Raw genomic sequence first — 13776 nt, 5'->3', positions numbered from 1 at the left:
CATAATTGAAAATATAAATTTCAAATTAGGATTAAAGTGCAGAGCAATCTGTAATATCGAAAGTTGAATAATATAATTACAACAAATCTCTTGATAAAGGGTTGGAAGCAGCTGCCTCAGGGAGGGGAGGACATTTGACACCAACATTGCAAAGGCAGCAATGTCCCCATCTGGTATGGATGCTGCAGTGCATAGTCTGTCACGGGTTTGACCACTGCCTACCACAGTGCTGCTGGCCTCCAGCATTTCTTATCTGCATGAGCACACATCCTATTTATTGAGTGGATTTCCTTTGTTTTGCAGCTCACTCTCCCTTAAGGGTGTGTTATTGTCTTATGATCAGATATCGTGGTTGCAATATGCACAGCACTCCTGGTTTAATTGCTTTCTCCATGTCATTCCAAAGTGTGAGTCTCTTAAATCATTGTCAGGGCTGTGTTCCTTGTTGCCAGGCACTGCCAAGGCTGTATGTGGAGCACTGTGCCCAGTTTGTGTCCCCAGTGTGAGATAAATGGTGACAGGCTTCAGCCCAGGGGCTGCCACCAGACTGGAGCATGTGGCATGTAAGGAGACACCAAGGGAGATGGGCTTCTTCAGCCCAGAGGAGAAACAACAAAGAGTACCCCACTCTGTGTGAGAGACAGACAGTGAATGCAGAGCCAAACCTTCGCAGAGGTGCCCAGTGAAAGGACAAGAGCCAACAGGCACTTCTGCAACACAGGGAACTCTGATGAGACAGGTGGAAACCACTGCTCCAGAACAATGGGATGGCAGTACATGGCCCAGAGAGGGGGTCACACCTGCATCCTTGGGAACCAAGCCTTCCTTGGCCCAAACATCCTGAGCTGACTGTGAGTGTCCCTCACACAAGGAGTGAGGATGGGACACACACCTCCAGAGCACCATTCTGCACGGATCCATCCATGATTGTATGATTATATTTCCCCATTTGAAACTGTTGCCCCCTGAAAGCATTGATGGCTACTGAGGCCCCTGATGCGGTCTGTGGTAGTTCACAGACCCCTCTCAGTGGACCAATGCTCTCACAGGAGCAGGCAAACCCCCACACTGCTTAAAATTAAGAGTATTTACTACAGTGAGCAAATACAGAATGATGAGAGGCAGAGAAGACATGGAGAACTCATGTGTCAGCGTGGCATTTAATGTAACATTTAATATCCAGCAAGATGTCCTAGTCTAAGGTAAACACATGCATCCCTCACTAATACAGAGATATCTTATTCTGCATGAAGCAATTAAGCCTCTCTGCAGGCTGTACACAAGTGAAGTGGCTCACAGACCTTTGCCCATAGTGTGACTCTTGCACCTCTGGAGATTCCTGCCTGCCTTAGCTCCTGCTGCAGACCAGATGGGCTCCTGCAGGGTACCTCTGTTCCCCATAACATGCTCATCTGCCATCTGCACTGCAGTCTTAAGTAAGCTTGGCTGGTTTGTTTCACTACTCACTCTGAATGAAGTGAATTCTACGTGAATGAAGATCATATCAGGGATCCTGTCAACCCATCAGCTGCTATCAAGAGGCCACTCTTATTTTTTCTACTTGTAAAGGAGGTGTACATAAAATATGCCACTCCCTGTCACAGGACTTTGTGGATACTAAAAACTGATGTGAGTTCAAAAAGGGACCAGATATATTCACAGAATCAAAAATGCCACTGTTTTCTGCAAAGACACTCCCACCTTTCCAGGAAATCCTTGATCTGCAAATCAACCTGGCTGGGAAAGTAGTCAGAAGAGAAACCAGTACAGGCTTGCCCAGCCTTTCTTTTCAAGTATCTGCCACAGCTCTCTCCCAAACAGGGTGAGGGGAGAGATGGACAACACTTGAGCTTAAGGTTTCACAAAAAAGCTTATTCAGTGTCAACAGGTATATTGGAATTTCTCCCTAAAAATCTTCACAGAAGGCAAAACTCTATGGGGAGAGAGGATCAGATGCAGAGCAGAGATCAAGACAGCCCAACTCCTCCCTACCTGAGGGCTCCTGTGTAGAATCACAGAATTGTTGAGGTTGGAAAAGATCTTTAAGATTGTCAAGTCCAACCCTTAAGCCAGCAGTGCCAAATCCAGCACTACACCATGTCCCTAAGCACTACATCTATGTGTCTTTTAGTACCCTCTAAATGTTACACTCAGCAGGTGAAAGCCATATTCTCTGATTTTGGTGATCAGGCAATCACAAACAAGATCATTTGGTGTTAAAATTACCAAGGCTGCTAGGGAGCCAAAAAATTAACAGCACCACTCTGGTAAGCCTGGCCATAAGCTGAGCTGGCAGTTTTTTGGGGGTTTCCAAATAGCTTGAAATCACCTGTGGAGACAAGTAGTGACAGCCATCCTGATGCTTCCCCACCTACATGATTTAGTTGGGGAACCCAGGAAGCTCTGGTAACTCCAACCATCCTGTACTGGAAGCGCTGGGACCAGCAGCAAATGCACTGGTGATCAGCAATGACATAAAACTCAAAGATGCCTCCCCTGTGGCAGGTGAAATGAGTCTCTGCTTGATAATACACAGGACCATTAGAAGTAACAGCCTAAGAGTCTGTGGTTTCTGTGATTCTCTGAGCAAAAAAACAAATTATCACCTAAAAGCTGCCCTTTTGTCAACACTGGCACCCCAGCTTCTGTGCCGCTGGCTCAGTGCCTGGACAGGGAAGGGCCCAGATGTAGGCTAGTGGCATTTGAGCTCGGGGGCTCACATGTCTAGAAAAAGCCTGATAAGAGCCAGGAATGCAAGTGGTCCTGAAATAGGAATAAGGGCAGCTGGGGAAAACCTCATATGGATACAAGGACTGGGGCAGTGGGGCTTGGTATGCAAGGAGATGACACCTGCCCCACACACTCAGTGTCACATTTCACTCCCAAGGAGACTCACATGGGGCAAGTGACATGTGCTGTGTCTCAAAGGCATTGTGGAGACTGCCCTTGGCCTGTCCTACACAGAGCTGCAGGAGCAGGGGGGTCATTTTCCCCAGCAGTTCCCAGAGCTTGAGCAGGCCCCATGGAACTTCGAGTGATGAAGAGTGGCCCTGCCTGCCCAGCCATGCACACCACACAGCCCTTTGAATTGTGTGGCACATGCCCCATGTGTCAAATGCAAACACATTGCTGTCACTGTCATCTAAGAGGTCTCCAAGCCTGGCCACCTTGATAGGCCCCCAGAAGGTGCACAGCCCTCCCTGGCCTCCCTCTGGGATGTCCCAGGACTGTGATGAGGCACAGCCACCCTGCTGCCCTTCCAAGTTCCCCAGCCTCAGTCTTTGCCTCCTTGGGTGAGGTGTTGCAGATACAGCCAGCCATAGCATTCTCATCATGAGTTGCTGTTCTGTTGGCCTAGTTTGGGGATCATCACAGGGAGAGGGAAAAGATGTTTTTTCTACATTTCCGTGTCCCACAGGTCTCTGTGGTGCTGTTTATAGTCGTCCTGTCCACAGGCAATCTGGAATTTGGGCTGAAGTGTCTGACCCAAAGCCAGTCCAGACATTGCCATCAGAGCAAGGTGTAAATTCAGGGGCAGATCAAAGATTTTAGCTCCAAAGCATGGAGCAGTGCCTGGAGGTTCCCTCATGGTTTGCCTTTCCTGTGCTGGATGGGGTTTTGCTTTTACCAGAGGTTGTGACCCAGTTTCTGTTTCAGTGACCGGGTCTGACAGTGACCAAAGATCATCCAAAAGAAGCTCCTGAGCTTTCCTGAGTTCTTTTATTTGCTTGTCTGAGATATCCCAGCACAAGGTAAGGCAAACTCCTTTCTTGAGCACGCTAGAGACTGCAAGAGACAGGCATGGGCTGGCATCTGGGAGCAGCGTGTTAGATAAGCCCAGCACCAAGCAAGCCAGCCACTGTGTGCCATGTGAGTATTGGAGACTATTATTTAACGTATAAGTAAACATTGGCCTTATCTTGCTCCTCCTTTCATCTTATGAAAAAGGATATTCAAACTCTCTCTCTCTTTTTTTTTTTTCTAGATTTGGCTTGGAGGAAAAAGCAAGTGGGTGCTCATGCTGAGCAGTTGTAGCTAACAAAGTTGTGCTCCATGGGCATTGTTGCCAAGTCCCCTGTGCTGGTGGTGGGTGCTCTTTGGAGTGCACAGGGCTCACATCTGATTAGTTCAGTCTTAGCTCCAGGCTTCAAACAAACATGGTGATCAGATGCCTTCCAGGAGGTGCCTCCAGCGAGCAGCACTGTGGCTTGCCTGTCATCCCTCTAGGGTGGGGACTGCAAGATTTCCTTTTCCTTGGCTGTCTGGATTTCCTGGGAGGTCTCTGCTGATCCACCTCAGGCACAAGCAGCTGTACCTTAAGCAAGTGCCTCTGTGCAGCCCTTTCCTCAGGCCCTCTGTCACCACAGAGTTTAATCTAATGCAGACTTTTCCTCTAGGCAAGCCTGGAGTATAGCAGCAGAAACCCAAATTTCTCTTCTTGCAAATGCAAGAGGAATGTGGGAGCCCCAGCTCGGCAGAGGCTGAAAGGCTGGCAAAGAGTCCAATTGAGTAAAGTGCCCATTTCATATCCAGTGGGGATGCAATGTAAACATGCCGAAAATTCTCGGCCATCAATCCTATCCACAAACTCAAATTTTTGGGAAACCAACTGCAAACAGTATCCCAGCATATATATCTGCTCTTGGCCTGCTTTGCTTCTATTCTCTCTTCCCCATGTAGTGGTGTCCAAGAGCAAAGTGAAACAAGGGCTGAATGAAGCAGTAGAAAGCTTTGCTACCTCCACAGAGTGCAGGAAAGGAGTGTGGCCAAAAGCCAGAAATGAAGCATTAAGGAATTTCTGACTAAATCACCTTAACTCTGCCCAGTGCTGAGCTGATGGGAGAAGTCCCTCTGCTTTGCCCAGTGGTAGGATGGAGACAGTGAAACAGGGGATCTACAGAAGGCTCTTGAGGCTCCCCTGGGGTGGGTGATACAGGACCCAGTGGGGCCTTTCCCTGCCTGGTTTGGAGCATCCCCTTCCCTCATTGCATGGGGAGCAGGAAGTCTGTGCTGGCTGCTGATCACATAGAGATGGTGAGTATGTGACTGTGCTCTTTGGCAGCTCTGGCCCTATGTGACTCATATTCCTTTCCAGAACTTAGTCTTTTCTTGTATTCTATAATGTTCAATGATAATTTTCACATGATTTTAAAGTACTGAATTGTTAGGCAGTGCATTAAATTTTAATAAATGCCACTAATTCCAACACCTACTGAAATACCATATATTACAGTGTTTTAATCCAGTCCATACTGCACTAATAAGTTATTTGCCAATGTTTTGAAGTCAGGCAGAGTGATTGGGAAGAGGCTCTACACTTTCCAAATTTATATTTAGGCCTCAGATGGAAACAAGTACCAGATTTATGCTGAGCAGGGCTGCTGAAGAGTGTGGTGAGCTCTGTACCTGTGCAGCCCTAGAGCACAAAGTAAGCACAGACCCCTACCAGACCTTCAGCTGCAGCTGGAGAGAGGAGCCACCAGGATCCCATGTCCCTCTTGGGTGGCTGAGGTCAGACACCCCTCTGTGAAGAAGGTTTTCCCTGGCATCCTGCTGGGATCCAGGCCTTGGCAGGTGCTTGATTGTCTCTCGGGTACCATCAGTGAAATGTTTGTGCCCTGCTGGGCTGGTATGGCTCAGCAGCAGCTAGGTAACACCAAACCCCGAGTGTCTGCGCTGAGACTGAGCATCTTGCTTCATCCCTTCCTCCAGAGGCAGGCAGATACACCCAAGGAAACATCTGGCAGCTGGTTTCATGGTAGTGCTGCAAGACCAAAGTCTCACTCCTGCTGCTTTACTCTTTGCTGCCAGGCTGGGGCTGTTTTAATAAGGCACAGTTATTTACCATGGCCTCTGGAATGCCTGCTGGGCTGGGCTGGGCTGTGCTGTGCTCTGCTCTGCTCTGAAGGCTGCCTGGCTTTGGGGCTCTCACTGTGGCTGGGAGGTGCTGGCAGCCTCAGACAGACTGAGCTCCTGAGTGTGTAACCCCAGGGTTATCTCTGAAAGACCAAAGAGCCTGGCAGGTTGTATGCAAGTGCAGCTAATAGGGGGGAGGTTTTACAGCCCTTGAGCTTTCCCCAGTTATTTTCTACCTCCTTTATTGCTTTTATCATCTCCCCAAAGGCCTGGGAATGCCTTAATTTGAGATGGGGGCCCTGATGGTGGGTGCAAAGTTATATATGTGGTTTTTCTTCATGAATAGGGCCATTTATATCCTGCCATAGAATCACAGAGTCATAGAATATACTGAGTTGGATGGCAATGACAAAGGATTATCCAGTCTATCTCCTTGCCCTGCATAGGACAGAATCACATCCTGTGCCTGAGAGTGTTGTCCAAATGCTTCCTGAACTCCATCAGGCTTGGTGCTGTGACCATTTCCCTGGGGAGCCCGTTCCAGTGCCCAGCCACTCTGTGGGTGAAGAACCTTTTCCTGATATCCAACCTAAACCTCCCCTCAGATGCTATTCCCTCAGATTCTGTCCATTGGTCACCACAGAGAAAAGATCAGTGCCAGCTCCTCCTCTTCCACATGTGAGGAAGCTGTAGACTGTGGTGAGGCATACATTAGATGTGTGGACAGCTCACACATGCTGAAATTTTGGGCTGCCCTCTCTTTATCCTGGTATATCCATACCACATAGCCTGCTCAGGACAGATTCTCTCTCCAGCATGAGGGATGCAATGACAATCACAGCCAGCATCTCCTGTATGACAGCATCCCATGTGCTATCTCCATCTCCCTCCCAGCCACCTCAGGAAGTGCTGTTTGCTCGTGGTGGTGTCATCTGCCCCTTGGTACTTCCCAAAAAGCCACAAGGCCACAGGGAACATGTTTGGCTGGATCAGCACAGCTACACCCCTATGAAGCTACAGCCTGATAGTAATAGTCCTAAGGCTCACACATCTTTGTTTCCCAGAAAAGAAATGTAGCTGGGCCATGTATTTGTGCTAGGTGCTGCAATCTGTGGCTGCCCAGAGCTCTAGTTTGCAGTAGACACATTGCTGCAGCCAAACCCAGGGCTTTCCAAAGGGACTGGCAGCATCCACTGACTGCAGGAGAGGCGTGCTGAAGGTCTCAATCCTACTGTTCTCTGCAAAGCTCCTCCTTTGCTATGGCAAGAGCACATCCCAGGGGTGCTCAGAGCAAGAGAAAAGCAACTGGTCCCCTGGAAAGCAGAGCCAGTAGCCCATTGCATTGATGCTCCAGGTCTTTGTTTGATAGCACTACAGAGATGGGGTGAGGTGCTGCCAGGAGGTCTGCTGCCTCTGCTGGGCTTGATCTTCCTGGAACCAGGATATTTTGGAGACCCTGAGCTTGGGTCTAACTCTGGCTTGTGGCTGGCTGTTGACCTGTGGGTTTAAAAAGTTTTGAGAAAGGGACTTAGACTGAGTGGCTAGTATCAAACACCCTGTGCTTGTAGGAAAAGGGGTTAAACCAGAGTGAGCTGGCCAGAATGGAAGATGGTGCCACCCTGAAAGGAGAAAATGAGCAAAGTGCTTTATGTGCCAGGATTTAGCAGCACAGTCCCTGAGAGGAACAAACAAATGTTCAATGCTGACACTCCTACATTGCTCAGAAGGAAAAATGCAGAGACAGACTGCTTCCAGAAAGGTGGCTGTGCCCTGGAGTGTGGATGTCAGCACTTCCCCATGCATTTGGGCACCTCCTGGGAGACTGCCAGTCTCTGAGAAAAGCCTTGCACACTTTAAAAATCAGGGCCTTGGTAGCTTCTGGGCATCCCACTGGAAAAGACAGATTACAGGAGATTTAAAAATCTTCCCTCAGGTTTTCCAGGGAGAGCTGGTGGGGCATCTTACCAACAGCCACCCGTGACAAGGTAAAGTTACAGTGAGCAGTAGTGTAGGCAAAATCATTTGCATTTATTCATTAGAAGTTGATTAAATTGAAATTCTGGCAGTTAAATGAAAGAAAAGCTATGTCTTGGAAATGAAAACCCTGCCCTGGGATGGGGAATTAGCCTCTAAAGCAGAAAGCCCATTTGAATAGTTCTTATGAGAAATTGAGGCAGTGTCAGCATCATGGCTACAGGGCTCTCTCCTCCACTTGTTTTCCAGTCTCATCCCAGTGAGTTTGACATGGCAGTGGCAGAGTTGTCCCAGATGTTAAGCTCTGGAGACTTTAGGATTGTTTTAAATAATGTGGGCTGCTTGCTTAGCTGAACCAGTCTCTCTGCCAACATACTTGCTATGTATGGAAAACACACTGCATTTTTTGGCTTCAAAGACACTTTCCATGTCATCAATGCAAAAAATTAAGTGGGCACAGTATGTCATAAAGGTAAGAAGATAATCCAAACCTCCTACCTCACCAAAACACAAAAGAAGTCCCTTATTTATTTAACATTACAGGAAAGAAACAATTTACCAGCCACGAAGATAATACTAATTTAACTTGGTTGCTGCGAGCACTAGGAACTTGATACAGCAAGCTCCTCTATGAGACGGCAATTGTTTCTATTTTTGCCGGGACTGGTATTCATGAGATTAAGCAAGATGCTCTGCATGCATCCCCAGCCCCTGGTGCCTGATTTTGGGCAGTACTGCAGCAGCAGTGTTTTCCGTGGGGCTAAAAGCCGAGTCAGCGTGAAGCTCTGTGTGGTGCAGTTTGATCTGGCAAAGAGCAAAGCTGCTGTGAATCAGGAAATAAAGCCAAAATGCCTGTCCTGCATAAGGCTTTTGGAATCTTGTTAGAAGGATTTATGCAGTGTTTTTCCAGGGAGGAATACAAACCCTGTCTATTTATGTCTCTTGCTCCCATCAAATTTTCATGGAGTGCTCCTCCCCTTTGCTTGAACATTGGGATTTCTCTGCTGGTTGCAGGCCCAAGGCAGACACTCAACAATAAAGACTAAATGCAGCACATACCAAAGCCCATCACAAAATGTCAACCCTTCAGTAGCTAACAGCTGCAGTTGCCTGAGCTGGTGCTCTTCTTGCTCCAATGCCCACCTTCCTGCCATCTGCTAGGTAAGGAACACACAGGTAGGGATGTAAGGAGTACTCCTACAGACATCTGGGATTTGCACTGGGCTTGGGCTCAGACCCAGGCTGATGGTGCAAGGTGGGAAGCACCAGTTCTGGCTGAAGAGTGAGGGTTGGCCACACCATGCCCCAGCAGGACGCCCAGAGGAAGCTGTGCAAGTACATGCCAGCTGCAGCAGCCTGCCCTATTTCACAGGCACCTGGCTGCTGGCTGCAGCTCTTGGGGTGTCAAGGCATGGAATAACCTCTGTCCTGTCTGAGATGGGACTTTGGAATGTCTAGGAAAGGGACAAAATGGAAATGCTGCAGTTTATCTGCAGTCAGTATGTGTCCATGTCTCAGATGCTATGCACAGCAATGGTCTCCCCACAGCCAAAGAGCACCAAGGATTTTTAAAGGCCTGGGATGGTTCCTACACCGTGAACAGGGCAGGTATATTGAGCCTTGAGAGGGCAGATGTGAGAGGGCAAGGAGGAACTGTCTTTCACTCAGTTAAGCTCTTGGGTGTCCTGTTGTAAGGAAGCAGGGGGAGCTGGTTTCTTTCCACAGTGCAGAACTGAGAGGAGGAAGTCTTCACTGCAGGATATTGAGGTTTGCAAGAGTTCAAAAAGGAATACCTTGAAGAAAAAGCCATCAAGGGCTATTAGATGGAGACACCATGTCTGGCCCAAGAAATGCTCATCACTGAAACTTGGGTGAGGTTTCAGAGAGAACTGCACCTTTTCCCAGTTCTCTCTTCCTTAAGCATAATTTCTTCTTCATTGTGACTTTTTTTTTTTTTTTTGTCCTTAATTTTGTTAAAGCTTCTCAGGAAACAAGAAAGGGGATAATATGTGGAGCACAGGCTGTCCCAGGGTTATAATGCTTTACTGCTCGCTGGCAGTGAGACCATTGGTGATAGCCTGAGAGGAGGGCAGATTGGCCTGGTTTATAGCCTCCTTTGTCTCCCTGCAGCGCTCAGTACTGCTCAGTCATTAAAGAAGTGACCCTGAAAAGTGCTGGCTGAAGATGAGATTTGCTGTTGCTTCCTTCAAGAGTGGCTTCAGCATGTGCTTCACATCACAGTGGGCTGCACTGTCACCCCAGGCCTGGAGCAATCAAAGCAGGTGAGGCTTTAGTGCAAACACTGAGAGCAGGAATCAGTGGCTCCAGGGCAATGTTGTGAGACAAGGGGGACATCCTGGTCCAGGACACCAACTGGGAGTGAGAACCAATGCACCTAGATCCCAGCCTGCACCATGATGTTCATGGAGGGAACACATGTGGGTGGGTTGAAGAAGCCAAGACCTACCTGCTGCCTGCTCCAGCTGAGCCTCATGTTAGTGGCCAAGTGCAGATGCAGCCTTCATTATACAGAGAATGAGGAAATATCTGCAGGCAAGTGGAAATCAGAAAGCCAAATTCCCTTCTAAAAAAAGTGAAATAATCTGATCAAAGGTGGGTAGGAAGGAACTGTTCTGGGGGCGTGTTAAAGCCAGGCTAGTTTTCCAAGCAATGATGAATCAGATGTTTTCTTGTGAAGTTATATGCATCTAGAGAGAGATGACAAAAACAATTCTTTTTCTTGGTATGACTTACTAAGCAGCTAAAAACAGTGATGTGATGTTAACAGGGATGTGTGATGACAGAGCAATTTTGGCTTGGCTGCTTCTGGAAGAGGAAGGCCTTTTCTCATTATTTGAGTTTTTACTCTGCTAGACAATGAGGTCAACCAGGGAATACAGTGAGAAAGCATCTTTACCTGGGCTGTTCACTCCTGCATTGAAGGGATTTGTGCAGCACCAGAGATTGGGCAAGGAAGAACTTGGACTTACGAAATAGAGAACGGAAAACAACAGGAAGGAAAAGTGCTGCGTTTTGTTTTGGTTTTCCTTTTGTTTCTGAAGAGTTTTACTTTCAAATAGCACCAGATGTGTCCAGCTGTTTGTTTCCTTGGAAAAAAGGAAAAAAATACTGCCAGACCCTGGTCACAAAAGTTAGAAACATGTCAGTCCAAGGTGGCATCTTGCCTGAAAGCAGGACTGGCTGGAGCGGTGAGCAAGAAGTGTGTGTGACACTGTGACTGCTTTAAAGAGTGGAGGCACTGCCAGAAAGCAGAGTGGGACACAGAGGTGAGGCCAGAGGAGACAGTGGAGGGTCAGCCACTGCTCAGGATAGCTGACAATGATGACTTGAATCTCAGTCCTTACAAGCAGCAGTGAATGCTGCCCTTTTTCCAGTCACAGGCTCAATCTTCGCAGGCAATCTCCCCACTCTGTGCAGGGGACACTCAGCTGCTCAGGGATGGGTTGCTCACCTTCCCACTCTCTTGGCCAAGCCCTGCAGCAATGGGGAACAGCAGCACTTTACACTGCTCTAAATATCATGTCCAGGATACACTGACCTCATGGACCTGCCTGGCAGGAGACACCTCAGTGAAGCAGGGTATCAAAGGACTGGAAACAATACTTCAACATCCATGTAAAATGTGTGAATCTGTACAGGCATCTGCCTGAATATGTGTGTGTGCATACAAAGAGATGAATGTGTGTGTCACCAGGTGGCAGATCCCTCATGTCCTCTTAGCACAGCTACCTCACAGAGCCCTGGATGCCTGCAGTCCTGGAGACATGCTTCTGCCCTGTTGGTGCAGGCTGGCAGTGATTTTCCCTTCCTGCTCCTGGTGTGGAAGGATCAGAGCCAGGCAAGGAGACTTGCTCCTCACCATCCTGTCCTCAGCTAAACCTGGGCTTGGCCTTCTTGCAGCAACCTTGTCCCACCTCTCAGCAAGGGTGTCAGGAAGCTTTGAGCAGGGTTTGGTGACAAGCTGTGAGGCTGAAAGTTGGGATGTGCGACAGGACCGCTGTCAGGCTGAGCATGGGCTGTGGCATCTGCAGGTGGGGAGGTCCTGAATTCCTTCTGCGTTGCCTCCAGGACTCATGGATCAGTCGCAGAGCCTGGGAGAGCAGCACAAGGCAGGACCTTCCTGCAGCCTTCTGCTGCTCCCCAGTGGCGGCGCGGAGAGGCAGCACAGGCGGATCCCGGACGGGAGACGGGGAGGGAGCTGCGGCATCTCCAGGTGGAGGCCGTGATTTCTTTCTCCATCTTCCCGAGATCTCACAGTTGATTCTCAGCGGGCTGGGGAACAGTAGGGTGACAAGGATGTGGGGGAGATACAATCACAAACCTAGAATTTTTTGAAAATAAGCAAACATTTTTGGAACCTTTCAGGGCAGTAGACAGTACCTTGTGCATTTATTTCCCCAAATCAATGAAAGCTCAAAACAGTCTCATTTTCCTTATCCTGATAATTCATTTGCTTCTTAAAAAGATCTTCCTACCTGGTTGTGTTCTGAAATAAAAAGCAAACACATCAAATTTCCAACCTGCCTAGGGTGTTGAAAGCAGTGTAGTTTTTGTTACTGCAGAGAACAAGAAATTGTTTTCTCCGTGTATTCATAAAATTAGTCCTCCAAATTGCCTGAATATTGTTCCTTTCATACCCCTTGTAATTAAGGGAAATAATACTGTGGTAAACAACACTATTTCTTAAGCATCTTGCCAGGCTGTATCACAGCAGGTGCTAAACTTGTTTGTAAACTTGAATTTTTCAAGGCTGTTTGGCCTTTGGGACGTTGGAGCACTTACCCACGCACAGATCTCAGTGTTGTGCTCCTCCTGCTTATGCTGAGGCTCTTGGAGGCTGGAGGTGCCACTCGTGAGACTACTCTGTTGCTCATTAAATGCCCCTGAGGCAGGTGCTGCCATCATCCCTGTTTGCTTTTGCTGGGCACTGAGCTGGCCATGAAGGGACATGTTGGAGGGACATTTAAGCAAAAAAAAGGACAATGCTGCTAAGAGAGCAAAGTAGGAAAATGGCAAATGAAAGAGAATGTCTCCAGCCATTTCCTACCCCTCTAGCAGAGCATCTGTCACTCACTTTGCAAGGCTGTCTGGGACAGAGTTACTGAGATTGCCTGATTTGTCAGGGAGTCTGGGCACCAGACCAGGGCACCACTCTGCAAGTCTCATGGAAGTGTTGCTATCAGTGTGGCTGTGGGCCAGACCCTGAAATAGGAGTTGTAGTTCTTGGAGGCACAGGGTTGAAAAAGGGTTTTTTTTTTTTTACCTGGAAAAAGCTTCAGCATTTGAAAAATAGTTTGTAATGCTCTCCATTTTTTTTTTTAATTTAAGCACTTAATAAGATGATCTCCTAGGAAGAAACAGGTATTTCATGAAATCCAGTTTTCCCACTGGCATAAATTTTAGTCAACAGACTGCAGGCAGTTTAATTTTGAGCAGAGTCAGGCCACACAGCACAGACGCAAGCAGAGCTGTCCTTTCTTTATGGAAACAAGATTGCAGAAGCTTGATAACTGATATGAGGCAGAGCGTCCCACAGAATTTTTGTTTTCTATTTTTTTTAACAGCACAGTGTCCCTTATCTTTAGGAAAAGAATGCTTAAAAGTGGCTGGAAAGGAACAGGAACACAGCAATAACAGACAAGGATGTGATCAATCATACAGCAGAAAAGATACATGTAATTTTCTATTAACAATATAAAATCAATAATACTCTTTAATGTGAAACTGCCTTTGAATGTTTGAAAAAAAAGGTTGCTGCAATTGGAATAGTTAAAGGTGTTATTGGGACATGGTGCTGGACTTTTTTATAGCATATTTTATCCTCTGTTCATGTCAGCACAGATTTGCTCCCTCTCATTTTGGTCCCAGCATTCTCCAATCATCAACATCCCCTTAGACTTGGAAGCAAGGAAGGGAGAATCTAAA

The sequence above is a fragment of the Melospiza georgiana genome, chromosome 5, assembly GCF_028018845.1.
Source record: "Melospiza georgiana isolate bMelGeo1 chromosome 5, bMelGeo1.pri, whole genome shotgun sequence".
In the NCBI taxonomy this organism is placed as follows: domain Eukaryota; kingdom Metazoa; phylum Chordata; class Aves; order Passeriformes; family Passerellidae; genus Melospiza; species Melospiza georgiana.
Note: the sequence above shows the minus strand (reverse complement) of the source record.